The sequence below is a fragment of the Ascaphus truei genome, chromosome 2 (assembly GCF_040206685.1).
Source record: "Ascaphus truei isolate aAscTru1 chromosome 2, aAscTru1.hap1, whole genome shotgun sequence".
Classification (NCBI taxonomy): domain Eukaryota; kingdom Metazoa; phylum Chordata; class Amphibia; order Anura; family Ascaphidae; genus Ascaphus; species Ascaphus truei.
The window spans coordinates 488,535,775-488,561,365 of NC_134484.1; the positions used below are offsets into that span (position 1 = coordinate 488,535,775).

At 49.7% G+C, this 25,591-nt stretch overlaps 2 protein-coding genes across 3 annotated transcripts in view; both read right to left on the bottom strand.

Annotated features, from left to right (window-relative positions):
• LOC142488430 (uncharacterized) overlaps positions 1-23,237 on the bottom strand; it is a 55,499-nt gene extending 32,262 nt beyond the window's left edge. For both annotated transcript variants that reach the window (XM_075588933.1, XM_075588931.1), the window contains exon 1: positions 22,976-23,237. The gene's annotated coding sequence lies outside the window, so the exon portion shown is untranslated. The remainder of the gene's footprint in view (positions 1-22,975) is intronic.
• LOC142488445 (uncharacterized) overlaps positions 1-25,591 on the bottom strand; it is a 507,675-nt gene that overhangs the window by 475,024 nt on the left and 7,060 nt on the right. The gene's annotated exons all lie outside the window — the stretch shown is intronic.

Below are 25,591 nucleotides of genomic sequence, written 5' to 3' on the forward strand. Positions count from 1 at the left end.
GTGTCCTTTTCTCTTCATTAATGCATAGAAGCTCATAATTAGGTTTCCATTGCCGGGACTTTGCATTATTGTTCCCCAATGGTGCAGTACTGAATATTAATATTTAACCAGTATGCCATTTACAATTGCCTAATTTATATGCATGTTTTTGCTCTACCTCCTCCTTTCCCTTGTTATCCTTCCCTCCCCTTGCCCTCCCTCCCCTTGCCATCTAAACAGTCACCCTCAACTCTGGAAATTGTTTTTATTCCCCTTATGTGTTGATTCACTTGTTCCTTCGCTGTCATTTTCTTTAGGGAGCTGCCACACTGATGCAATTGACACTGAATGGGGTACCAGATCGGCGTGACACTCTGGTGCTGTCACAGAGCCTTGCACATGCGCAACTTTACTTTGAGCTGACTTCCCAGGACTTTATGACGCCACACATGCGTTTCCTAGCAACATTGGACGCTAGGATTTTTTTGTCCACCGGGGGAGCCTGTACTCATCTGCCCATGTGAGATAGCATACATTGCTCTGTCTCCTGATTTCCAAGATGGCCGCCGTACTACCTCATACACTGATTGCACTCGTGGAGCTCCAGGATTGTACAATTAGCTGCCTCTAATTGTCCTCACATGGTGAACTATGGGGTATATATGTTCTCTGGGTGTCATTGTCTGGTAGCACCCCCCTGAGGAAGGTCCTGCCTAGGACCGAAACGTTGGGTTTATAGTGTGCTGTTTTGTAACTGCTAATACATGTCTTTTTGCTTTATCTGAGTGTTGCTGCTTTTGTGCCTTTTCTTATGGGAAGACATGGTTTCTATATTGATTTCTATGGAGCATGCACCTTGACTTTACATTTGTTGCTTGGAGTGCTGGCTGCTGCTTTTTGTTTATATATATATATATAAATATAAATATATATATATACAAATGTATGCTCATCTTAGGCAGGTCTGCAACCCCGCCTTTCACCATTATCACCCAGCACTTCCACTGCAGCAAGGGATTCTGGGAAATGACATGCAAATGAGCACACACCATTTTTGCATGTCATTTCCCAGAATCCCGTGCTGCAGTGGAAGTGCTGTGTGCTGGGTGATAATGGTGAAAGGCGGGGTTGCAGACCTGTCTAAAACATGCAAATGAGCATACAGGAATATTTCCATTTGCTTTGCTGTGGAGGGTTTTTGTCACTTTTTACCCACCATATGGGTGTGGTGTGGTGTGGTGTGGTGTGTGTGTGTACATACTTAGTTAAGTTATGGTGGGTAAAAAAAAAGTGACAAAATCCCTCCACAGCAAAGAATATAGCAAATGGAAATATTCCTGTATGCTCATTTGCATGTCTTAGACAGGTCTGCAACCCCGCCTTTCCTAATTATCACCCAGCACAAAGCACTTCCACTGCAGCAAGGGATTCTGGGAAATGACATGCAAATGTGCACACAGTGTCACCTTTTGCTTCAAAACCATTTTTAACATGGTTCCCCATAGGCTTAAGTTTGCTGCATGGTCACAGCTTTAAACACAGCCAGGGTTAAGATGCATAGCCAGAAAACCTACCCACAGACAGACGTTTCCACCTCAATTGGTCTCATCAGCGTGGGGTTGGTTAACTGGCTATGATATATATATATATATATATATATATATATACAGGCATACCCCGCATTAACGTACGCAATGGGACCGGAGCATGTATGTAAAGCAAAAATGTACTTAAAGTGAAGCACTCCCTTTTCCCACTTATCGATGCATGTACTGTACTGCAATCGATATATACGTGCATAACTGATGTAAATAATGCATTTGTAACAGGCTCTATAGTCTCCCTGCTTGCGCACAGCTTCGGTACAGGTAGGAAGCCGGTATTGCTGTTCAGGACGTGATGACAGGCGCATGCGTGAGCTGCCGTTTGCCTATTGGGCGATATGTACTTACTCGCGAGTGTACTTAAAGTGAGTGTACTTAAAGCGGGGTATGCCTGTATATAAAATGAGTTCTTCAGTATTAGGTGATAAATAAAATGAGTTCTTCAGTATTAGGTGATACCTTTATTTGGACTAACAGTTTAGTTGGCTTTTGAGAGTTCTCCCCTCTTCCTCAGGTCGGCAATACTGATTAACAAAGGAATCTATGGCTAAAACGGTGTTTGGGAGAGCAGGGGGAAAACAAAACAAAAAACAACAGACCTGTACTGTAGATAAGGTAGGGTGTGACAGTGTCTGACGCCATGGAAGGGTGACAAGGAATAGTATGCTGGGAGAGGGGGATGCTGGGAGAGGGGGGGGGAGAGAAGGTATGGATAAGAATAAAGGCAGGCAGGATAATTAAAAACAATTCTGATAGGGTGTGAGAAACCCTGTATCCGCATTAAGTCATTTGGTTTTGGAGTCAAAGAGTCTTTTCATTCTGAGTTCAAATGTTTTCTGTTCTTGGTGCGTTTAAACATTCCATTGAGGATTTTGATTTTTAAATCATTGATGGAATGATCTGGTTGTGAGAAATGATGTCCCCACATCTTCCTTCTTCGTGGTGTTGTATAGAGTGTCTGTACATAGTCATTCTGCTTTGACAGACATACATACATACATACATACATACATACATACATACATACATACATACATACATACACAGTACAGGCATACCCCGCATTAACGTACGCAATGGGACCGGAGCATGTATGTAAAGCGAAAATGTACTTAAAGTGAAGCACTCCCTTTTCCCACTTATCGATGCATGTACTGTACTGCAATCGATATATACGTGCATAACTGATGTAAATAATGCATTTGTAACAGGCTCTATAGTCTCCCCGCTTGTGCACAGCTTCGGTACAGGTATAGAGCCAGTATTGTTGTTCAGGACGTGCTGACAGGCGCATGCGTGAGCTGCCGTTTGCCTATTGAGCGAGATGTACTTACTCGCGAGTGTACTTAAAGTGAGTGTCCTTAAACCGGGGTATGCCTGTACATACAGTACATACATACATACAAAATTCTAAGCAGAGTCATGTGAAATAATTATATAAACTTGCGTGAGATGGCATTCAAAATGAGGAAGTACATCCATACCAACAGCAATTCCCTTTGCCCTCCGTCTAGGCTAGATCTGGGATAGTCAAAAAGAAAGCTGCTCAAAGCTCTAAACGGAGAGCATGAAAATACATGTATAATAGTCAATAGTATTTAGGACAACTGTGGTTTGTATCTTAAGGCGGTGATAGAGTTAACACACTATCGCAGAGAGGCCCACTGGATTTTCACACTGGATACACTGATTCCTAAAGGGTTAAATACAGAGTGGGACCTGAATCCTTATGCAATCAATCTGCTATGTTCTTGTAAAAGTCTTTAATTTCTTAAATTGAGAGAAATATATCCACTGTTTAGTTGGTTTATTCAATTTTGCTTGGTATCTATGTACCCCCTTTTGTTTAAAGGGCGATAACTATACTATGACCTCTAGGTTTTCTTCTTTCCTTCTAAGAGTCCCTAATGTTTTTACTTGTTGTGCTAGACAGGAGAATTAACTGCTTTTTATATTGATATATATTTTGCTTTGTGCAATTTATTATTAATCAGTTTATTTTTTCTATCACAGACTTGTATCATGATATTTCTCTATTACGAATAATTAAAATTTTGATAGATTATACTTCATGTATAACACACATTTTTCGTTCTTAGATAATTTTCATAAATCAGGTTGTTTTATATCATGTGTGTCATTTTTACTGTCATGAAAACAAATGTGATTTTGTTTAATTACAAAACAATCCACAGCTGCTTTTTCAGTACACAGGAGGGGCTATATTAAGGAGCTTAACTCACAGTCCCAACCATACTCCTTGAGAAAGGGCTTTTAGAGCCTGAAACGCGTAGGAGGTTGTTTTTTTTGTACTTGTTTGTACCTTTTTTTGTTTTTATGTAGTTAAATAAAAGTTTTTATCTTTTTCACGCCTGGTGAGCTGAGGTTGCTTTATTTATGGACGCGGCAGTCTCAAACCAATCCCTATTCCCTAGATCTGGGATAGCTCTCCTCTATACAGGCATACCCCGTTTTACGTACACCCGCTTTACGTACACTCACAAGTACGTACATTTATTTTTAGTTGCACCATACCCCTGTGTACGTACGCGTGCTTCGCGAGTACGGACACCAGGGGGCGGCGTGCGCACCTCAACACTCCTGCAACCTCCTTCATGCTTGTCTTCATTATGGTGCGCTCGATCTCCCTGTTCCCTCTGCCCTCCCATCTGTCTCCAGTCCCCCTCCCATCTGTCTCCGTTCCCCCTCCCATCTGTCTCCGTTCCCCCTCCCATCTGTCTCCGTTCCCACTGCACTCACGCTCCATAAAGCAGCAGCTAAACCAGTGATTCCGCCCGTGACTCTGCTTCCTCCGCTCTCCTCCTCCTCCCCCCTCCTCAGAGCTCTGCGAAGCTTTGCATGTGATGTGAATTACGGAGCAACAGTGAGGGGAAGGAGAAGATCTTCTGCTGCAATCTTTGCGTGTGTGTGTGTGTGACTGTGTGACTGTGTGTGTGTGTGTGTGTGTGTGTGTGTGTGTGTGTGTGTGTGTGTGTGTGACTGAGTGTGTGTGTGACTGAGTGTGTGTGTGTGTGTGTGTGTGTGTGTGTGTGTGTGTGTGTGTGTGTGTGTGTGTGTGTGTGTGTGTGTGTGTGTGACTGAGTGTGTGTGACTGAGTGTGTGTGACTGAGTGTGTGTGACTGAGTGTGTGTGTGTGTGTGTGTGTGTGTGTGTGTGTGTGTGTGTGTGTGTGTGTGTGTGTGTGTGTGTGTGTGTGTGTGTGTGTGTGTGTGTGTGTGTGTGTGTGTGTGACTGAGTGTGTGTGACTGTGTGTGTGTGACTGTGTGTGTGTGTGTGTGTGTGTGTGTGTGTGTGTGTGTGTGTGTGTGTGTGTGTGTGTGTGTGTGTGTGTGTGTGTGTCTGAGTGACAGTGTGTGTGTGAGTGAGTGACAATGTGTGTGTGAGTGAGTGACAATGTGTGTGTGACTGAGTGACAATGTGTGTGTGACTGAGTGACAATGTGTGTGTGTGACTGAGTGACAATGTGTGTGTGACTGAGTGACAATGTGTGTGTGACTGAGTGACAATGTGTGTGTGTGACTGAGTGACAATGTGTGTGTGACTGAGTGACAATGTGTGTGTGTGACTGAGTGACAATGTGTGTGTGACTGAGTGACAATGTGTGTGTGACTGAGTGACAATGTGTGTGTGACTGAGTGACAATGTGTGTGTGACTGAGTGACAATGTGTGTGTGACTGAGTGACAATGTGTGTGTGACTGAGTGACAATGTGTGTGTGACTGAGTGACAGTGTGTGACTGAGTGACAGTGTGTGACTGAGTGACAGTGTGTGACTGAGTGACAGTGTGTGTGACTGAGTGAGAGAGAGAGAGACTGAGTGAGAGAGAGAGAGAGAGAGAGAGACTGAGTGAGTGAGAGAGACTGTGAGAAGGAGAGAGCTGCTATACAGTACTGACCTGCGTGCGCGCCTCTCACCTCCTTGCTGCTCCCATTCATTTGATTTGAATAAAGCCTACTGTATTTATTTTGGTTACAAATGCATTATTTATATCAGTTATGCACATATATGATGTTTGCAGTACAGTACATGCATTGTAAAGTGGAAAAAAGGTACAGTAGTGCTTCACTTTAAGTACATTTTCACTTTACATACATGTTCCGGTCCCATTGCGTATGTTAAAGCGGGGTATGCCTGTACACGACAATTACTCTATATATAGGCAATTAGTACTTCCTCTTTCTTAGAGCTTTTCTGCTATAACAGGGGTGAAAATGTCCTCGGGCGCGTCACTCTGCTTGCGGCTCCACGACGTTAAATACGTGCAAAGTAGAAGAGAAAGGGGAGGGCCACAGTAAGAAAACAGCACAAAATTATACACACTTCTTCATTAGGATAGGGAGAGGGGAAGGGAGGGGTGGGAGGAGAAGAAAAGGGAAGAGAGATGTTGAATCAAACTTTTTGGTTGGAGACACACTCACATCAAATCTCTAATATCTTGAGCTGATGTCTCCTCCTCTATATATGGTTAGGTGGGTTGTAGGTGAGGAAATGCCCTCTAGTATCTTCCTTGACTAAAAATAAAAGGGAGAAAAAAATAAAAAAAAATAAAAATAGTGCAATACAATTTAATTAACAGTGGGTGAATGAGATTTAAAACTTACAAGCGACCGATATATTTAGGCACAGGAAGGAGATGCCGCCAGACTCCACAACGTGTCCCTCTCTGGGTTGGGGTATTTCGTCTCGGCTGATCCCTTCTTTCCGTCTGTATGCTGGGGTGTATGCGGCTGTAGCGTGGATAATCAATGCCCGTGCACAGGCTACAGTCGCCTCTCCCCTCTGCAGAGACAGTCTTCAGCTTCCTAACTCCGTTGCGCATACGCATGCGCAGACGGCGGGACGCTTGCGGTCTAACTCAGAGTTAGGGACAAGCGTGCGGAGCAGGTTTGCTGGTGAGCTGCTTGGGACCAGACAACTGCACTGCGGACATCAAAGGCAAGCAGAGGATTCGGCTGATCCTTTTCGAAGCATTACCGGTCACCGCCGTGACCGCAAGCGTCCCGCCGTCTGCGCATGCGCATGCGCAACGGAGTTAGGAAGCTGAAGACTGTCTCTGCAGAGGGGAGAGGCGACTGGAGGAGAACATAGCCTGTGCACGGGCATTGATTATCCACGCTACAGCCGCATACACCCCAGCATACAGACGGAAAGAACCTTTGCCAGCAGGGATCAGCCGAGACGAAATACCCCAACCCAGAGAGGGACACGTTGTGGAGTCTGGCGGCATCTCCTTCCTATGCCTAAATATATCGGTCGCTTGTAAGTTTTAAATCTCATTCACCCACTGTTAATTAAATTGTATTGCACTATTTTTTTCTCCCTTTTATTTTTTGTCAAGGAAGACACTAGAGGGCATTTCCTCACCTACAACCCACCTAACCATATATAGAGGAGGAGACATCAGCTCAAGATATTAGAGATTTGATGTGAGTGTGTCTCCAACCAAAAAGTTTGATTCAACATCTCTCTTCCCTTGTCTTCTCCTCCCACCCCTCCCTTCCCCTCTCCCTATCCTAATGAAGAAGTGTGTATAATTTTGTGCTGTTTTCTTACTGTGGCCCTCCCCTTTCTCTTCTACTTTGCACGTATTTAACGTCGTGGAGCCGCAAGCAGAGTGACGCGCCCGAGGAGATTTTCACCCCTATTTCTACCCATACTCATACAGAGGTTGGTGAATCACCTCTGAAAGACTCAGGCAGCGGAACCACTTTGTGGAAAGGACTGAAGCTACACATCAAATAGTAGGCTAAATTTTCTGGCGCAAATTTTCTCTCTTTTCCCATTTTCTGCTATAACAGACCTTTTCTGTTTGTCCCTCTTACCGGAGACGTCTCTTCAATCAAAATATGATCTGGGACTTCTTCACATCGGCTGTTTGAGGAGCATTGCGTCGTGGGTCAAGAGTTGCTGACGGAGCAGGATTTGGAGGGTGAATGCAGCAAAGGTAACAAACACATTAGTTGTATGTTATTTAACTATGTATTTTTTTAGGATGCCCATTAAGTGCCAATGTGCTTATCTATACCCCTTTATGGGTATAATCAGTGACAAGCAATGCATATTTAGGCAAATATTTGTTTTGATTTCATTGTAATATATTGTATTTTTTGTGTATTTTATTTAGGTTGCCCATTCATTCTCAGTGTGGCAATCTATGCCCATATTCTGTGCATGGCTTATCACAGTCACTGGCTTTATTGTCAAATGCTTGTTTTATTTAAATGTAATGTGTTTATTTTGTGGCTGTATTTTTTAACTTGCCCATTGATTGCCATTACCATGCCCATTACCACTGTGACGATCAATAGGTAGCGGGGGTGGGGTAATTGTCCCTGTTGGGTTGAGGGGGAGATTAACCCCTTAATAACTAGCGGTTTGTAAGGGAGTCAATAAGTTAAACTCCCTTTACAGGGCAGGAGACTGAACTAGGTGTCAGGTTTCCTGCAGGTGAGATGGTAACTCCTGATTGAACAGGAGGCAAAAGGCAGGAAATGAGAACCTGTCAGTGTCCCTGTTGGAGGCTCTATGAGAGGATCACAGACAAGAGAGCTGCCACCCGCAGTGATCAAGGCATGTTGACCAGAGGATTTTGCCTGACAACAGTGGGGAACTCAAAGCCCCACATACCAGAGAAGATGGCGCACAAAGAAGGGCAAGAGACTTCCTGGGAGCAGCTTGACCTGAAAGCCTGCAGCTGGAGAAACCGGAGACGCCGGACCAGCATGTTGGTTTTAGGATTTAGGTTTTGCCTTAGAGGGGCAGTAGCCCCAATGTTTTAGTTGTTTTTGTGGCGAATAAAACCACTCCTATTATGGTTTACCTAAAAAATTACATGTATGGAATCATACCTGACCTACAGGCCGCTCCGTCACATATGGTGTATGAAGTGGGATGCAGCGTCTTCAGAGGTTGACAGAAAAAGCGCATGCAGAGGGCACCAGAATAAAGAGCCACAAATCCAGGCAGAAAGACGAGGATCCCTGCGCTGGATAAAGCAACAAAACAAAGCTGCACAACAGACGGTGACCCACAAGCGGTACCGATTCTAGAAGCAAATCAAGCAAGACGGCTACAGACGGTGACCCACGAGAGGTACCGATTCTGGGAATGAAGTCTGCACCACCAGGTGTGTTGGGAGAGAGAAAGAGAAAAAAAAGGGGGTTTTCAAAATGGCTGCACTGAAGCAGGGAAACTAATACAGACAGTGACCCACAAGCAGTACTGATTCTGGAAGTAAAGACTGCCACACCACATAGGACACCACATGTTATTAGAGTATATGCAGGAAAGTTGATGCGAAGCTGCGCTGAAGCAGAGAAACGAATACAGAGTGTGACCTATGTGAGGTACTGATTCTGGAAGAAAAGGTGGATGAAACGTTTTAACTGATGGTTTGCTGGAGTCCAGGCTGCACAGTGACAGTGAGACGCAACAGCAAAATGCCAATAGGATGTATGGAGTACGAGGACCCAGGGCACTCGGAAGAGGCGCGTCCATACGTTCGAGTATGAACAGTACCGGCAGTATGAGGAAGATTGTCTACAGCGACAGCGAGCAACGAGTGGTGGGCGAGGAGAAAATACAGAAGTTTTGAGCAAATTCAGTACTGCTCATGCCTCAGAGCTACCAAAACAAAGAAAGAAAAGAGAAAAAAGAAAAGAAGTTCGCAACGGACAGCGGAAGTTACAGAAATGGTTAATGATGCGCCTGCGACATCAGGAACTCGCAATTCCGAAGGGAGCCGACATGTTCTGCAGCCTATAGGGACTGGCGAATCCTCCTGGGACTGGCAGAATATCCAGTGGTGAAGGCGTGGGTTCAAAAGGAAACGGCAAAGGAAACAGATGAGAAACATGTTGATTCCTTGAGTCAGGTTAAAGCTGCATTGCGAGGTGCCAAGCATGACTATGATCTCCTCCACGAACAGTTCGTTAAGGAGCAAGAAGCTACGACAGAGATACAGAGCGGTCTGTCCGTAGCGATCGCCAAGTATGTATATCTTTGGAGAAGACAAAGCGTCACTTGCAAAGCGAGTTCCAGGACATGGGGACTAACCTTGAGTGGTCACATGCAGCTGCTGTCATCAGGGATGAAGAGGCAAAGGCTGAATTGGAAGTCTCTGAGAAGGAGATTCCCCGTCTCACCGCAGCGCTGAATTTATATGATTACGCCCATGAAGAAGAGGTCGGGCAAAGTATAGAGACTGTAAGATAAGAGAAGACACCACGTGGCGGGATCCCTTTATCCCTGACACTATGCAGTAATGGGGAAGCGTCCCTACCTATGGGCCTTCCCTTCCAGCACACACAACTACAGTGAGTCGGGGCCTAGCTGGGACCTGGGGGAAATCTGGCCCAGTCAATCCCTTGTATGCTACAGACATGAGACTACCACATGCTTGGGTTTCTATATGGGGGCGCATACACAGAGACCCAGACACAGCACCCACCTCCATGCATAGGGTCACCCTGCTCTCCCTCAGCTGTAGTTCTGCACTGCAGATTGGGGGAGGGAAGAGGGCTCTGTGTCTCACTTCTACAGCTCTGCACAGACCTCCCCCCTCTCTCCTCTGCACAGACCTCCCCCCTCTCTCCTCTGCACAGACCTCCCCCCTCTCTCCTCTGCACAGACCTCCCCCCTCTCTCCTCTGCACAGACCTCCCCCTCTCTCCTCTGCACAGACCTCCCCCCTCTCTCCTCTGCACAGACCTCCCCTATCCCCCAGTGTCCCAGACACATTATTTAAAAACTAGGACATGAGGGAATGCAGCCCATATCCAAGTGGCCCATTATAAGTGGCATGTCTACTGAACAACTGAAGTTTAAAAGGAAGTTCAAAAGAAGTGAGGAAGAAGTGAGGAAGAAGTGGACACCCCAACTGGCCCTGATTCCTGCATTTGAACTTCGCTGGAAAGGAGGAAATCATCTATACCAGACTGCATCATTACTGCTGTGATGCTGCCTTTACCATTTATATTTGCTGTAACTTCACTTCTTCTCAAATTATGCACTTCTTTCTACCAGCCTCAGTATGTCCCAAACTCTATTCATATATCTCCATCTCTCCTTCCTTCCCCACTTATCAGTTCACATGAACTCCTTTCTTACCTGCATCCTCTGACACCACACAGCTATATCCCCTGCACTAAAAAACACCCCTACAAATCCTCCTCACACATACTCTTTCTATCCATGCTTCGCCTCCTTGCTTCTGGGGATATCTCTCCCAATCCTGGTCCCTGCCTTATTCCTACATGCTCTCGTCCTCGCCTCCCACATGCAACTTCTACTCTTTCTGGTGTCAACCCCTCCAACCTCATACCCATCCCCTGCCACCCTCCCTCCTCTCTCCCTTTCTCCTGTGCCCTTTGGAATGCTCGCTCCCGTTCTAACAAGTTCCTCTCTGTACATGACTTCTTTCTCTCTCACTCCCTGCTTCTCTTTGCTATAACTGAGACCTGGCTCAGTCAGTCTGACTCTGCTCTGGAAGCTGCCCTCTCCTATGGCGGCCTTTCCTTCTCCCACACTCCGCGCACTGATGGCAGGGGTGGAGGCGTGGGGCTCCTGCTCTCCTCTCTCTGCCATTACCGAACCCTTTCTATTCCCCCCTCTCTTGCTTTTCCCTCCTTTGAGGCTCACACTGTCCAGATCTTCTCTCCTCTCCCTGTTCATGTGGCGGTCATCTATCGCCCACCTACCTCTACTCATCCCCCTTCTGCCTTTCTCTCTCACTTTGAATCCTGGCTCTCTTTCTTTCTCTCCTCAGACTCCCCTGTTCTTCTCCTTGGGGACTTCAATTGCCACCTTGATGACCCCTCTCTCTCTTGGGCTTCCCGCTTTCTTTCTCTTACCTCTTCTTTTGGCCTTCAACAGTGGACTGCAGCCAGCACCCACAAGGATGGCCACTACTTAGACCTGGTTTTCACTAAAAACTTCTCTCTCTCTGATTTCTCCATTTCCCCTTTTCCTCTCTCTGACCATCATCTCATCTCATTCTCTTTATCTCGCTTCTCCCCTTCTCCACCTCCATCTACCCCCCGGTTCTGCAGAAACCTGAGCTCTATTCACTTACCTGACTTTGAGTCCACTTTACGCTGCTCCCTCTCCTCTCTCAGCTCTGCTACAGACCCTGACAACCTGGTCAGAAAGTACAACTCTGTCTTGTCCTCGTCTCTTGATCTACATGCCCCGCTTTCTCTCTGCCGCCCTCGCCCTTCTAACCCTAGACCCTGGCTAAATTCCCACACGCGCATGCTGCATTCCTCCACTCGTTCCTCTGAACGCCTCTGGAGGAAGTCTCACACTCTCGCAGACTTCCTTCACTACAAATTTATGCTATCCTGTTTCAACTCTGCCCTCTCGCAAGCTAAACAAGCCTACTTTTCTGCACTAATCAACATGCACAAGTCTAACCCACGCCGACTGTTCTCTGTCTTTGATACTCTACTCAAACCACCCTCAGCTGCCTCTCCTTCCTCCATCTCCGCTCAGGACTTTGCTGACTATTTTAAGGAAAAGGTGGAATCCATACGGCAGAACATCCCCTGTTTCTTCCCCCCATCCTACACCTCTTCCTAACTCTCCTCCTGCCTTCCTTGACTCTTTTTCCACTGTCTCAGAGGAGGATGTGTCGCTGTTGATCGCCTCTTCTCCCTCTACCACTTGCCCTCTTGACCCCATTCCCTCCCATCTCCTAAAACCTCTAGCTCCTACTATAATCCCTACGCTTACACACATTTTTAACTCCTCCCTCTGCTCTGGAACCTTTCCATCCTCCTTCAAACATGCAACAGTCATACCATTACTCAAAAACAGCAAGCTTGACCCTACCTGTCTTTCTAACTATCGACCTGTCTCCCTCCTGCCTTTTGCCTCTAAACTCCTTGAACGTCTTGTATTCTCTCGCTTGCTCCATTTTCTCAACACCTATTCTCTCCTAGACCCTCTACAATCTGGCTTCCGCACTGCTCACTCCACCGAAACAGCCCTCACTAAAATAACTGACGACCTCCATGCTGCCAAAGACAGAGGTCATTACACTCTGCTCATATTACTCGACCTCTCTGCAGCATTTGACACAGTGGACCACCCTCTTCTCCTCCACATTCTCCATACTCTAGGTATTTGGAACAAAGCTCTATCCTGGATCTCATCCTACCTCTCCCATCGTACTTTTAGTGTCTCTTCTGCTAACACCTCCTCCTCCTCTATTGATCCTCTGTGGTGGTACCCCAGGGCTCTGTCCTGGGACCTCTTCTCTTTTCTCTGTACACACTCTCTCTAGGTGACCTAATAACATCTTTTGGGTTTAATTATCACCTCTATGCCGACGACACACAAATATACTTTTCAACACCTGACCTTACACCTGCTGTACAAACCAAAGTTTCTGAATGTCTCTCTGCTATATCATCTTGGATGGCCCTCCGACGCCTTAAACTCAACATGGCTAAAACAGAGCTCCTCATACTTCCTCCCAAACCTGGCCCTACTACCTCCTTCCACATTACTGTTGGAAGTACGATCATTCACCCAGTAGCCCAAGCACGCTGCCTAGGGGTCACACTCGACTCCTCTCTCACATTCGCCCCTCACATTCAAAACATTTCTAAAACTTGTCGCTTTTTCCTCCGCAATATAACTAAGATACGCCCTTTCCTCTGTTGCTCGACTGCTAAAACTCTGACTCAGGCCCTCATTCTCTCCCGTCTTGATTACTGTAACCTCCTGCTGTCTGGCCTTCCTGCCTCTCACCTGTCTCCCCTACAATCTATCCTAAATGCTGCTGCCAGAATCACTCTACTCTTTCCTAGATCTGTCTCAGCATCTCCCCTCCTGAAATCCCTCTCCTGGCTTCCGATCAAATCCCGCATCTCACACTCCATTCTTCTCCTCACTTTTAAAGCTTTACATTCTTCTGCCCCTCCTTACATCTCATCCCTAATTTCTCGCTATGCACCATCCAGACTCTTGCGTTCTTCTCAAGGATGTCTTCTTTCTACCCCCTTTGTATCTAAAGCCCTCTCCCGCCTTAAACCTTTTTCACTGACTGCCCCACACCTCTGGAATGCCCTTCCCCTCAGTACCCGACTAGCACCCTCTCTATCCACCTTTAAGACCCACTTGCTTAAAGAAGCATATGAATAGCACTGTGGATATTCTGAACACAGGATACATAAAGCTTGGCCCCCTGCAGACGCACTTACCAGAACTCCCTCCTACTGTCTCTGTACGTTCTACCTACCTACAAATTAGACTGTAAGCTCCTCGGGGCAGGGACTCCTCTTCCGAAATGTTACTTTTATGTCTAAAGCACTTATTCCCATGATCTGTTATTTATATTATCTGTTATTTATTTGATTACCACCTGTATTACTACTGTGAAGCGCTATGTACACTAATGGCGCTATATAAATAAAGACATACAATACAATACAATATTTGGGACATCAGAACATACTGTCAGACCAGTTTAAAAAGGGAGGACGACTGTATTAGCTAACAGATATTATCTTATTCTTCTCAGGTATGTTTGATTGGACCCCCTCTTTTAAATTAAGCCCATCTGCAATTGATCTGTATTTAACTTCTACTTGGTCAGGACCCTCCTTAGAAAATCCCTCTGGTTAATGTCCCTCACATGTGCTAATTAAGTTGCCTGGGCTGTACTTAAGTCAGGTGACATTTTAGAGCTATAAAACCAGTCAGCATCGCAGCCTCCGCTGTCTGCAGCCTCTTGTCAAGTAGCAAGCAAACTGGAGTTCAAAAAGGAGTGAACAAAGTGGGCAGCACCTGCTGGTTCTGATTTCTGCATTAGAACTACGCTGGAAAGGAGGATATCATCTATCCCAGACTGCACCTCTCGGCACGTTAATATTGTTGTGATGCCGCCTTTACTTTTTTTTTGTTTTAAATTTTTTATTATTTTTCGAGAGAATGACATCTTATAAACACATTTTAACATACATCTATTACAATCTTCAAACTGTACCGCACAATGAGACAATAAACGTTACATCATCAATCGCAATGTGTAGTCTTCATTTCTTACATACTTAGTTTATTTACAGAACTTTTCTTATTTTCTTTTCTTTTTTTTATCACATCTGCCTTTACTTTTTATATTTGCTGTGACCTCACTTATTTTCAAATTATGCACTCCTTCCACCAGTCTCCTTATGTGTCTAACTCTATTGATATATCTTCATCTCTCCTTTCTTCACCACTTCTCAGTTCACATGAACTCCTTTCTTACCTGCGCCTTCTGACACCACATAGCTATAACCCCAGCAATAAAGCACACCCCTACAAATCATCCTCACACACACTCTTTCTATCCATGCTTCTCCTTCTTGCTTCTGGGGATATCTCTCCCAATCCTGGTCCCTGCCTTAATACTACATGCTCTCGTCCTCGCCTCCCACATGCAACTTCTACTCATTCTGCTGTCAACCCCTCCAACCTCATACCCATCCCCTGCCACCCTCCCTCCTCTCTCCCTTTCTCCTGTGCCCTTTGGAATGCTCGCTCCCTTTCCAACAGGTTCCTCTCTGTGCATGACTTCTTTCTCTATCACTCCCTGCTTCTCTTTGCTATAACTGAGACCTTGCTCGCTCAGTCTGACTCTGCTCTGGAAGCTGCCCTCTCCTATGGTGGCCTTTCCTTCTCCCACACTCCGCGCCCTGATGGCAGGGTTGGAGGCGTGGAGCTCCTGCTCTCCTCTCTCTGCCGTTACCTAACTCTTCCAATTCCTCCCTCTCTTGCTTTTCCCTCATTTGAGGTTCACACTGTCCAGATCTTCTCTCCTCTCCCTGTCCACGTGGCGGTCATCTATCACCCACCTACCTCTACTCATCCCCCCTCTGCCTTTCTCTCTCACTTTGAATCCTGGCTCTCTTTCTTTCTCTCCTCAGACTCCCCTGTTCTTCTCCTTAGGAACTTCAACTGCCATACAGATGGCTCCTCTCTCCCTTGGGCTTCCCGCTTTCTCTCTCTAACCTCTTCTTTTGGCCTCCAACAGTGGACTGCAGCCAGCACCCACAAGGATGGCCACTACCTAGACCTGGTTTTCACTAAAAACTTCCTCACCGATTTATCCATTTCCCCCTTTCCTCATCTCACTTCTCCCCTTCTCTGTTTTCTTGTCTGTTTCTGTAGAAACTTGCGCTCTAGTAACCTACCAGCTTTTGATTCCACTTTACTCCTCCCTCTCCTCGCTCAGCCCTGCTTCAGACCCTGACAACTTGGTCAGGAACTACAACTCTGCCTTATCCTCCTCTCTTGATCTACATGCCCCGCTTTCTCTCTGCCGTCCTCGACCTTCTAACCCCAGATCCTGGCTAAATTGTCACACACGCATGCTGTGTTCCTCCACTCGTTCCTCTGAACGCCTCTGGAGGAAATCTCATACCCTTGCAGATTTCCTTCACTACAAATGTATGCTATTCTGTTTCAACTCTGCCCTCTCTCAGGCTAAACAAAACCTACTTTTCATCACTAATCAACAAGCACAAGTCTAACCCACGCCGACTCTTCTCTGTCATTGACTCTCAACTTAGACCACCCTCAGCTGCCTCTTCTTCCTCCATCTATGCTCAGGACTTTGCTGACTATTTTAAGGAAAAGGTGGAATCCATACGTAAGAACATCCCCTCTGTTGCCACCTCCCATCCCACACCGCTTCCCAACTCTCCTCCTGCCTTCATTGACTCTTTTTCCGCTGTCTCGGAGGAGGATGTGTCACTGCTGATCTCCTATTCTGCCTCTACCACCTGCCCTCTTGATCCCATTCCCTCCCATCTCCTAAAACCTCTTGCTCCTTCTATAATCCCTACGCTCAAACAGATTTTTAACTCTTCCCTCTACTCTGGTATCTTTCCCTCCTCCTTCAAACATGCAACAGTTATAACTTTACTCAAAAACAGCAAGCTTAACCCTACCTGACTTTTTAACTATCGACCTGTCTCTCTCCTGCCTTTTGCCTCCAAACTTCTTGAACGTCTTGTATTCTCTCGACTGCTACATTCTGGCTTCCGCACTGCTCACTCCATGGAAACAGCCCTCACTATAATAACTTATAACCTCAATGCTGCCAAGGACAGGGGTCATTACACTCTGCTCATATTACTCGACCTCTCTGCAGCATTTGACACCGTGGACCACCCTCTTCTCCTTCACATTTTCCATACTTTTGGTATTCGGAACAAAGCTCTATCCTGGATCTCCTGTTACCTCTTCTATCGTACTTTCAGTGTCTCTTTTGCTAACACCTCCTCCTCTATCAATCTCTCTGTGGGGGTACCCCAGGGCTCTGTCCTGGGACCTCTTCTATTTTCTCTGTACATACTTTCTCTAGGTGACCTAATCACATCTCTTGGGTTAAAATATCACCTATATGCTGACGACACAAATTTACCTTTCCATCTCTTACATTACACCTGCTGTACAGACCAAAGTTTCTGAATGTCTCTCTGGGATATCATCCTGGATGGCCATCCGTCGACTTAAATATGGCAAAAACAGAGCTCCTTATACTTCCTCCCAAACCTGGCCCTACTAACTCCTTCCACATTACTGTTGGAAGTACCATCATTCACCCAGTAGGCCAAGCACGCTGCCTTGGGGTCACACTCGACTCCTCTCTCACATTCGCCCCTCACATTCAAAACGTATCTAAAACCTGTCGCTTTTTCCTCCAAAATGTAACAAAGATACGCCTTTTCCTCTGTTACACGACTGCTAAAACTCTGACTCAGGCCCTCATTCTCTCTCGTCTCAATTACTGTAACCTCCTGCTGTCCGGCCTTCCTGCCTCTTCTCACCTGTCTCCCCTTCACACTGCCAGAATCACTACTCTTTCCTAAATCTGTCTCGGCGTCTCCCCTGCTGAAATCACTCTCCTGGCTTCCTATCAAATCTCGCACTCAATACTCCTCCTCACTTTTAAAGCTTTACACTCTTCTGCCCCTCCTTACATCTCAGCCCTAATTTCACGCTATGCACAATCCCGACTCTTGCGATCTGCGCAAGGATTTCTTCTCTCTGCCCCCTTTGTATCTAAAGCCCTCTCCCGCCTTAAACCTTTCTCACTGACTGCCCCGCACCTCTGGAATGCCCTTCCCCTCAATACCCGACTAGCACCCTCTCTATCCACCTTTAAGACGAACTTGCTTAAAGAAGATACATAAAGCTTGGCCCCCTGCAGACGCACTTACCCGAATGCCCTCCTACTATCTTTGTACGTTGTCCCCAACAATTAGATTGTAAGCTCTTTGGAGCAGGGACTCCCTTTCTACAATATTACTTTTATGTCTGAAGCACTACTTCCCATGATCTGTTATTTGTACTATTTGTTATTTATACGATTGTCACGTGTATTACTAATGTGAAGCGCTATGTATATTAATGGCGCTATATAAATAAAGACATACATACAAGAGAAAGAGAGGTGCGCAAATATATCTAACAAACAGTATTAATATGTATCTATGGATGCTGCCTCTATGTAAAGGCAAGACACAGTTCCAATATATATCAAGGGGAGAGAAAAAACAAAAAGGCGCAAACCACTGACCACAATGCTTAAGTTACTAAACACTAATAAAGATGCAGTGCAATAATAGTCCAATCTGTAGAATCCTGGGTATGTGATACCCTTTGATAGTCTTTTTAGACGAAACGCGTTGGGCAACGGTAGTCTTGTCCCTTAGATTTTACTAGCTTACAGGGCTATATGCCTTATTCAAGGCAATTGGAACTTAAAAACCCGCTATTAACGGCATTTCCGAACGATTTTACCCACAGAGAAGCTTCTGTATATCTGAAGTGAAAGCGGAGCGTCATCACGCTGACATCGCGAGATTTCCAGCCGAGAAGATCTGCATATACAGACGTCGGACGCAGACGGCGTCCTTTGGAGTTGATCCTGCGGCTAACAGTTCCCGTATTATAGTTCCAGACAAGGATTTTATCCTGACATGCTCATTTTTATCTGTGATTTCATAAGTAGGATCTGTGCTTACGTTGTGTGTCAATCTACTATATATTTCTGAAAGCACTGTATGTCTGCATCCCTAGCGGCAATCTCATTGGTCCCTTGGCCCGCCCCCGCACACCTCTCATTGGGCTCACACACTCACACCAGTGACAAGCCAAAGGTCCAAAAAAAAAAAAAAAAAAAAAAAAAAACACACACACACATACATATCTCTGTCCTCCCCCCCCATCACACTCACCTCCCCCCCTCCCCGGTGCTCACCTCCCTCCCGCTCCACTCCCTCCCCGGCGGGGGGACACGCGCCCACCTAAGACGCGCCCGGAAGCCGCTCCACTCCCGCACTCACCTCCCGCTCCACTCCCGCACTCACCTCCCGCTCCACTCCCGCACTCACCTCCCGCTCCACTCCCGCACTCACCTCCCTCCCGCTCCACTCCCTCTACACACCACTCCCTCCCGCTCCACTCCCGCACTCCTCCCGCTCCACTCACCTCCCTCCCGCTACACACCACTCCCTCCCGCTCCACTCCCGCACTCACCTCCCGCTCCACTCCTGCACTCACCTCCATCCCGCTCCACTCCCGTACTCACCTCCCTGCCGCTCCACTCACCTCCCTCCCGCTACACACCACTCCCTCCCGCTCCATTCCCTCCCCGGCGGGGGAACAGGCAGGCTGCCACGCGGCGCCTAAGATGGCGGACCCCCTTCCTCCCTCGCGCTCCATTCCCTCCCGCTCCACTCCCTCCCGCTCCACTCATCTCCCTCCCGCTCCATTCCCTCGCGCCCCATTCCCTCCCGCTCCACTCACCTCCCTCCCGCTCCACTCACCTCCCTCCCGCTCCACTCACCTCCCTCCCGCTCCACTCCCTCTCCGGCGGGGGAACAGGCTGCCACGCGGCGCGTAAGATGGCGGACCCCCTTCCTCTCTCGCGGCGCCGAGTGAGAAGATGGCGGCGGCCGGAAGTACAGGTGTGTGTCGCTCCCCCACCTCCCCCCCACCTGCGGCGCCGCACGGAACTGAGAAAGGGCGCATCACGGGACTGACGTGTGTGTGTGTGTGTGTGTGACTGAGTGTGTGCGACACTGCCCCCCCTCCTGTCCACTGCCCCCCCTCTCCTGTCCACTGCCCCCCCTCTCCTGTCCACTGCCCCCCCCTCCTGTCCACTGCCCCCCCCCCTCCTGTCCACTGCCCCCCCCCCTCCTGTCCACTGCCCCCCCCCTCCTGTCCACTGCCCCCCCCCCTCCTGTCCACTGCCCCCCCCCTCCTGTCCACTGCCCCCCCCCCTCCTGTCCACTGCCCCCCCCCCTCCTGTCCACTGCCCCCCCCCTCCTGTCCACTGCCCCCCCCCTCCTGTCCACTGCCCCCCCCCTCCTGTCCACTGCCCCCCCCCCTCCTGTCCACTGCCCCCCCCCCTCCTGTCCACTGCCCCCCCCCCTCCTGTCCACTGCCCCCCCCCCTCCTGTCCACTGCCCCCCCCCTCCTGTCCACTGCCCCCCCCCTCCTGTCCACTGCCCCCCCCCTCCTGTCCACTGCCCCCCCCCTCCTGTCCACTGCCCCCCCCCCTCCTGTCCACTGCCCCCCCCCCTCCTGTCCACTGCCCCCCCCCTCCTGTCCACTGCCCCCCCCCTCCTGTCCACTGCCCCCCCCTCCTGTCCACTGCCCCCCCCCTCCTGTCCACTGCCCCCCCCCTCCTGTCCACTGCCCCCCCCCTCCTGTCCACTGCCCCCCCCTCCTGTCCACTGCCCCCCCCCTCCTGTCCACTGCCCCCCTTCCTGTCCACTGCCCTCCCCCCTTCCCACCGCCTCTCCCCCCCCCTTCCCACCGCCTCTCCCCCCCCCTTCCCACCGCCTCTCCCCCCCCCCTTCCCACCGCCTCTCCCCCCCCTTCCCACCGCCTCCCCCCCCCCTTCCCACCGCCTCCCCACCGCCTCACCCCCCTTCCCACCGCCTCACCCCCTCCTTCCCACCCCCTCCCCTCCCCCTCCCCCTTCTCACTCCCTCCCACCCCTTCCCCCCCCCTCCTCTAACCCTTCCCACCCCCTCCCACCCCTTCCCCCCCCTCCTCTAACCCTTCCCCCCCTCCTCTAACCCTTCCCCCCCCCTCCCACCCCTTCCCCCCCCTCCTCTAACCCTTCCCCCCCTCCTCTAACCCTTCCCCCCCTCCTCTAACCCTTCCCCCCCCCTCCTCTAACCCTTCCCCCCCCTCCTCTAACCCTTCCCCCCCTCCTCTAACCCTTCCCCCCCCCCCTCCTCTAACCCTTCCCCCCCCCTCCTCTAACCCTTCCCCCCCCCTCCTCTAACCCTTCCCCCCCCTCCTCTAACACTTCCCCCCCCCTCTAACCCTTCCCCCCCTCCTCTAACCCTCCCCCCCCCTCCTCTAACCCTTCCCCCCCCCTCCTCTAACCCTTCCCCCCCCCTCCTCTAACCCTTCCCCCCCCTCCTCTAACCCTTCCCCCCCCTCCTCTAACCCTTCCCCCCCCTCCTCTAACCCTTCCCCCCCCTCCTCTAACCCTTCCCCCCCCTCCTCTAACCCTTCCCCCCCCCTCCTCTAACCCTTCCCCCCCCCTCCTCTAACCCTTCCCCCCCCCTCCTCTAACCCTTCCCCCCCCCTCCTCTAACCCTTCCCCCCCCCTCCTCTAACCCTTCCCCCCCCTCCTCTAACCCTCCCCCCCCCCTCCTCTAACCCTTCCCCCCCCCTCCTCTAACCCTTCCCCCCCCCCTCCTCTAACCCTTCCCCCCCCCTCCTCCACCCCTTGCCCCCCTCCACCCCCCCCTGCCCCTCCTCCACCCCCCCCTGCCCCTCCTCCACCCCCCCCTGCCCCTCCTCCACCCCCCCCTGCCCCTCCTCCACCCCCCCCTGCCCCTCCTCCACCCCCCCCTGCCCCTCCTCCACCCCCCCTGCCCCTCCTCCACCCCCCCCTGCCCCTCCTCCACCCCCCCCCTGCCCCTCCTCCACCCCCCCCTGCCCCTCCTCCACCCCCCCCTGCCCCTCCTCCACCCCTTGCCCCTCCTCCACCCCTTGCGCCCCTCCTCCACCCCTTGCCCCCCTCCACCACCCCCTGCCCCCCTCCACCACCCCCTGCCCCCCTCCACCACCCCCTCCACCACCCCCTCCTCCCCTTCCCGCCGCCCTTCGCCTTCCTGCCCGCCTTACCGCCTCCCCACTCCCGCCTCTGCCTTTCACCCGCCCTTACTCCAGCCGCCTCTGCCTTTCACCCACCGCCTCACAGCCGCTGCACGCACTCAACAGACACCCGCCACACTCGACACATACCTGCCGCCTCCCGCCCCTACGCACCGACATCACTGACCCACCGCCTCACACCCTAGCAGGACCCCCACTCACAGACAGCACTCACAACCCACGCGCCACCCGCCGCCTCACACCCTAGCAGGACCCCCACTCACAGACAGCACTCACAACCCACGCGCCACCCGCCGCCTCACACCCTAGCAGGACCCACACTCACAGACAGCACTCACAACCCACGCACCACCCGCCGCCTCACACCCTAGCAGGACCCCCACTCGCAGACAGCACTCACAACCCACGCGCCACCCGCCGCCTCACACCCTAGCAGGACACACGCCTCACATTTTTACATCACTTATGGCACCAAAATATACATTGTACTGTGGTGTCTTTACAATAAACCATTTTTATACAACATCGTATTACATTTTCTTCCATCTTTCTTTTCAATATTATTATCCAACCTTTACAACAAACAGTCACCTATTGTTCCACAATTTATAAATAATACTACCTATTACGCATTTACATCCCGGGCAACGCCGGGTCTCTCAGCTAGCAATACATAAATACTTCACCATATCTGGCTATCTTATCATTTATAGATCCCACTCAATCCAGGATTCCACAGATTGGACTTTCATTGCATTACAATCTTATTAGTGTTTAGTAATTTAAGCATTGTGGTCAGTGGTTTGCGCCTTCTGTTTTTCCTCTCCCCTTGATACATACAGACCAGGACTGTCCCCGGGCAAACGGGTCAGCCTCACACAGAGAAGCTATAGCCCATAACTCACACAGGATGCTGCCCCCTGTGGTAATGAAGGAGTTAAACTCCAACCAATACTCCCTCAATCGAATTACTTTCTAACTCTATTTAATAACTTTCCCAATCTTATCCTCACTGATTCCTAATGTTAATTCCCAATGTAAAATAACCCCCATTATCTCCCAGTCCCTGTGATACCAGGAGGAGTAACCCCCCCAGTGCCAGAGGCTCCCCCTCACTATCAGAGGCTCAGCCTCTCAGGCTCCTGTGTGTAAGGAAGCTCAGAGCAGCACTGGGATAATGTGCACAGGTCACACAAGGGAGGGGAAGGGAGGAGGAGGAAAGCACTTACCCAATAACACAGGCTGAAGATCTCTGTGCAGCAGGGGGTGGGCAATGTGAGGGGGACACAGGAAAAGGGACTTAGAGGCTGCAGAGCCTATTCCTCAGTGTGTCCCCCCCTCAGTGCCTGAGATGTGCACTTTATCCCCCCCTCACTGTGTGTGTACTTCCTATGGAGGGTGGGGGGAGCCCCTGTGATCTCTCAGTCCTTCCCTGTGGGAGTGACCTGGATTCCCCCCTCAGGATGTGGGACAGTCTGTGCTCAGGGTCAGTGTTTCCTGCCGGAATCAAACCTCACACACCAGGACATCCGGCTGCAGCAGCGGGACCATAGAGAGGGAAGAGGGGAGGCCAGAGCGCCTCAAACCTGCTCCTTCTGAGCTGATATTGAACAGTGACCCCTGGTGGGCTCCTAAGCTAGGTGCGGTGAGCGCCCCCTGCTGAGAGCTGCACGTGGTGCTGGCTGTGGGCTGGTGAGAAACATAGTGACAATCTCACCCACATCTCCCACCGTATATAGTGCGGCCTGGTGATATACTCTGTGCTGTGTGTCTGGTGATATACTCTGTGCTGTGTGTGTAGTGAGGTCTGGTGATATACTCTGTGCCTGTGTGTGTAGTGACGTCTGGTGATATACTCTGTGCTGTGTGTGTAGTGACGTCTGGTGATATACTCTGTGCTGTGTGTGTATTGACGTCTGGTGATATACTCTGTGCCGTGTGTGTAGTGCCGCCTGGTGATATACTCTGTGCCCGTGTGTGTAGTGACGTCTGGTGATATACTCTGTGCCCGTGTGTGTAGTGACGTCTGGTGATATACTCTGTGCCCGTGTGTGTAGTGCGGTCTGGTGACATACTCTGTGCCCGTGTGTATAGTGAGGTCTGGTGATATACTCTGTGCCCGTGTGTGTATAGTGAGGTCTGGTGATATACTCTGTGTCCGTGTGTATAGTGAGGTCTGGTGATATACTCTGTGCCCGTGTGTATAGTGAGGTCTGGTGATATACTCTGTGCCTGTGTGTATAGTGAGGTCTGGTGATATACTCTGTGCTGTGTGTGTAGTGACGTCTGGTGATATACTCTGTGCCCGTGTGTGTAGTGACATCTGGTGATATACTCTGTGCCGTGTGTGTAGTGAGGTCTGGTGATATACTCTGTGCCGTGTGTGTAGTGACATCTGGTGATATACTATGTGCCGTGTGTGTAGTGAGCTCTGGTGATATACTCTGTGCCGTGTGTGTAGTGACATCTGGTGATATACTCTGTGCTGTGTGTGTAGTGAGGTCTGGTGATATACTCTGTGCCGTGTGTGTAGTGAGCTCTGGTGATATACTCTGTGCCGTGTGTGTAGTGACGTCTGGTGATATACTCTGTGCCGTGTGTGTAGTGACGTCTGGTGATCTACTCTGTGCCGTGTGTGTAGTGACGTCTGGTGATATACTCTGTGCCCGTGTGTGTAGTGAGCTCTGGTGATATACTCTGTGCTGTGTGTGTAGTGACGTCTGGTGATATACTCTGTGCCTATGTGTGTAGTGACGTCTGGTGATATACTCTGTGCCTGTGTGTGTAGTGACGTCTGGTGATATACTCTGTGCTGTGTGTGTAGTGACGCCTGGTGATATACTCTCTGCTGTGTATGTAGTGACGTCTGGTGATATACTCTGTGCCGTGTGTGTAGTGACGTCTGGTGATATACTCTGTGCCGTGTGTGTAGTGACGTCTGGTAATATACTCTGTGCCCGTGTGTATAGTGAGGTCTGGTGATATACTCTGTGCCCGTGTGTGTAGTGAGCTCTGGTGATATACTCTGTGCCGTGTGTGTAGTGACGTCTGGTGATATACTCTGTGCCGTGTGTGTAGTGAGCTCAGGTGATATACTCTGTTCCGTGTGTGTAGTGACGCCTTGTGATATACTCTGTGCCGTGTGTGTAGTGACGCCTGGTGATATACTCTGTGCCTGTGTGTAGTGACGTCTGGTGATATACTCTATGCCCGTGTGTGTAGTGACTTCTGGTGATATACTCTGTGCCCGTGTGTGTAGTGACGTCTGGTGATATACTCTGTGCTGTGTGTGTAGTGACGTCTGGTGATATACTCTGTGCTGTGTGTGTAGTGAGGTCTGGTGATATACTCTGTGCCCGTGTGTGTAGTGACGCCTGGTGATATACTCTGTGCTGTGTGTGTAGTGAGGTCTGGTGATATACTCTGTGCTGTGTGTGTAGTGAGGTCTGGTGATATACTCTGTGCCCGTGTGTGTAGTGACGCCTGGTGATATACTCTGTGCCCGTGTGTGTAGTGACGTCTGGTGATATACTCTGTGCCCGTGTGTGTAGTGAGGTCTGGTGATCTACTCTGTGCCGTGTGTGTAGTGACGCCTGGTGATATACTCTGTGCCCGTGTGTGTAGTGACGTCTGGTGATATACTCTGTGCCGTGTGTGTAGTGACGTCTGGTGATATACTCTGTTCCGTGTGTGTAGTGATGCCTGGTGATATATTCTGTGCCCGTGTGTGTAGTGACGCCTGGTGATATACTCTGTGCCCGTGTGTGTAGTGACTTCTGGTGATATACTCTGTGCCCGTGTGTGTAGCGCCGTCTGGTGATATACTCTGTGCCCGTGTGTATAGT